We start from the raw sequence: 3,579 nt of genomic DNA, 5'->3' as shown, positions 1-3,579 counted from the left end.
AGGTCTTCTAGGACACAAAGAGGGGAAGGGCCCCGCTCCTGCTTTTGCTGCTCCTCCTCCGATTCGCTGCGGGGGGGACGGCACGGCGGGAGGGGTTGCATCACGCCAAAGCTGCTATGGCGGGGCTCGTCTCGCCCAGGGGCATCTCCCTCCTGAACTTCGCTTCCCTCGGCTCGTTCTTCCAGCACGATGCGGTCCGGAGGCGGATCCTGGGGGATCAAAGCACACATCAGCAGGGTTAGAGGAGGATACTTCCCAGCAAAGGATTGTTCCATCAGAAAATGCTGATCCGTCGAAATCGGACCCCCGCTGGCGGGAAACGGACGCATTTCTCGCCTCGAAAACACCTGGGCGGGGGGGAAAGGGTTCTACATTTTTTAAATGAAAAATTCCAGTTTTCCGGTTCAAACCAAATAATAAAAAATATAAATAGTAAAAAATGAGGTAACACGGCAGCGGATGGGTGAATCCTTCATTTCGCGCTTTGTTTCCATGTTACACAGTGTTACCTGGGGCGGGCAGGGCTTGAAAATCACCCCAAAACGTGTTACGCCATTTATGGAGAGCCCCGAGTTTTTTTTTAAAAAAAAAAAGGATCAAAAGAGAAATGAAACGTTTGAAACGACCGGAACGGAAACGAATTTCCAACTGGAGAAAATCTTTGAGATTTTGATTTTACGTCCCGATCTGTGAAGGGAAAATGTTTCCATCTCTTGACCGTGCTCCTAGGATGAGAAAAGTTTCCCGTCCAGGTCTAGCTAACAGCACTGCGGCCAGCGGTCGCGATCCTTGCGGTTTCACTTAATAATCACCCAGCTCCTGGAATCATGGGCTTTCGGGGGAATCTCGGCTTTGATTCAAAGACCAAAAGGACATTGCTAGCCCTCCTGATTGCACAGAAAAGGGGGAACCCGTGAGGTCAAAGGAGCAGAAAGAACACTTGAATCTCATGATTTCTCAGGCCAAAATCGTGGGATTTCTCAGCCAAATCTCGGGCTGGGCGGAAAGCTGATGGCACCACGCTGGCAGAGCCGGGGTAGAAGTTTCACAAGCCCCGACGCACTTTCGGATCCCAAGTCCCATTTACGGGACCCAGGAAGAATCAGACTCTGAAGGGCCCGGTTGCTTTTGAAAATGGGGCTTTTGCTCTTAAGTGTTTTTGAAAATGTTACCAGAGGGCACACAGAAGTCTGAGTGCCAGGCCCTGCTCTGACCACCAGACCCCACTCCCCTCCCAGAGCCAGAGAAAGAACCCAGGAGTCCTGGCTCCTAGCCCCCAACCCTGCTCAAACCACTAGATCCCACTTCCCTCCCAGAGCCAGGGACAGAAACTAGGAGTCCTGGCTCCCAGACCCCTGCTCTGACCACTAAACCCCACTCCCCTCCCAGATCTGGGGATAAAACCCAGGAGTCCTGGCTCCCAGCCCAGTGCCCCATCCACTTGCGAATGCTGCCTCTATCCTCTCTCCCATTATGCCCCTTCTCCTCACGTACCTGCTCCGGCTGTGGAGCGGGGCTCCCAAGGCGCTGTTCCCCCTGCCCCCAGGGTGTCTCCTCCGTCCCCAGGTCCCTGCTCAGCCCCCTCTGGCTGAGCAGCTCCAGGATCTCCTCAGTGATGGACAGCGGCTCCTCAGCCAGGCAGAACGGGGGCGACTCGGCATCCTCGCCGGGGTCCGACTCCTCAGCCACGCTGGAGTCCAGGGTGCAGACGCTGCCCGAGGGCGCCAGGGGTAGCGGGGCGGGGAACAGCTCCCCCTCGCTGCCCGCGTGCTGCAAAGAGAACAGGCCCCAGGCTGCTAAGTCCCCCCAGATCCCTCCCTCCACGCAGGCCCCCCAGACCTGGGCACTGGGTGGGGAGAGGGAAGTGGGGTTATTCACCTGTTTTAACCCCCCCCGACCCCCAACCCAAGCTGGGGATGGAACCCAGAAGTCCTGATTCCCAGCCTCCCCCTGGCTCTAACCACTAGACCCCACTCCTCTCCCAGAGCTGGGGATAGAACCCAGGAGTCCTGCTTCCCAACCTCCCCCCTGCTCTAACCACTAGACTCCACTCCTCTCCCAGAGCTGGGGATAGCACCCAGGAGTCCTGATTCCCTGCCTCCTCCCACTCTAATCACCAGATCCCACTCCCCTCTCAGAGCCAAGGAGAGAACCCAGGAGTCCTGCCCCTCCCCCCAAGCTGGGAGCACAGCACACGCCTTCCAACTTCCTACCCCGGCACCGAGGCCCTTATTGGCAGCAATAAAACACCAACCGGGGAAGGGAAACCCCAGAACACGCCGGCCCCTTACCTTCAATTTGGGGGTGGCTGGGAGCCCCCGACAGCGACCTCAGCGCAGAAGGGAAAGAGACAAACCCAGAGTTAGACACCTGAGCAGCCGGCCCCAAACCCACCAGCACGGACCCATCTGGCAAAACAAGGGCCAGCCCCGCTGGTGCCTCCTAGGCTCAGGTCCTGTCCCGGGCTCTTAGGAACACAGGAATTTTCAGATCAGGACAGACTTGGAGCCCATCTACCCCGGTATCGGGCCTGCATTAAAGGAAAGGGCAAGACTTCCCTCTAGTGGGCAGTGATGGAATAGCCAGTGCCTGTCTAACCTTCTGGGAAGGCTGAGGTCCAAAACTCAGCACTGTCTACATGTCGGCAACGATACTGGTTGGGGGGAGCCCAGGGCTGGGATAGCAGGGAGGTGAGGGGCACCAGGAAAGCTGTGGGAGAGCCCAGGGCTGGGATCGGTGGGGGCTGCGGGTCAGGGCTGCAGGCCAGCAAGAGAGCAGGGTGGGGGATACTTACCGTTCTGCTCCTGTCCCATCTGGCTCAGCTCAGTGGCCGGCTCTGTGGACAGAGGAAGAAGAAGCGTTAGCTGAAGCCCCCCAGGGGCAGGGAGAGGGCGGGAACACTCAGGTTCCACCCTGCCAGGAAGAGTTGGAGCCGCTCGGGTCACCTGGGGAGCTCCCCTGTGTTGCCCATGCCAGCAGGTGGAATGACAGCCGGGGAAACTGAGGCACAAAGTGGAGACGACTTATACAAAGTCACACAGGAAGTCTTTGGCAGATAATCCAGGAGTCCTGACCTTCTTGTTTCCTGCTCTAGCCACTGGACCCCACCTCCCTTCCAGAGCTGGGAAGAGAACCCAGGAGTCCTGGCTCCCAGCCCCCCTGCTCTAACTCACAAGATCCCGCTCCCCTCCCAGAGCTGGGAGTCAGGACTCCTGGGTTCTCTCCCCAGCTCTGGGAGGGAAGTGGGGTCTAGTGGCTAGAGCAGGGGGGCTGGGTTCTCTCCCCAGCTCGGTCACTTATTTGCTGCAAGACCATCCATGCCTCAGTTTCCCCGTCAGGGGGGCTCCGTCTTCATGGCCCAATCAATCCTTCCCCTGTTGGCGGAGCCCACTGACAGCCCCATTTGCACCAGTTGGGAGGTGCCACCCCCGACAAATCCCCACAGGAGCCGGGCTGTCTCCTCTCCTGCCATCACGTACTGGCTCAGGGGCACTCACCGGACTGCCTGCGCCCACGGCGGTATTGAGGGGCGCCATCCAGCTGGGCGACGGGGCAGCTTTTGCGGGCTCTCTCCGGCGG

The sequence above is a fragment of the Eretmochelys imbricata genome, chromosome 23 (assembly GCF_965152235.1).
Source record: "Eretmochelys imbricata isolate rEreImb1 chromosome 23, rEreImb1.hap1, whole genome shotgun sequence".
Lineage (NCBI taxonomy): Eukaryota > Metazoa > Chordata > Testudines > Cheloniidae > Eretmochelys > Eretmochelys imbricata.
The sequence above is the reverse complement of the archived record's forward strand: the minus strand, read 5'-3'. Positions refer to the sequence as shown.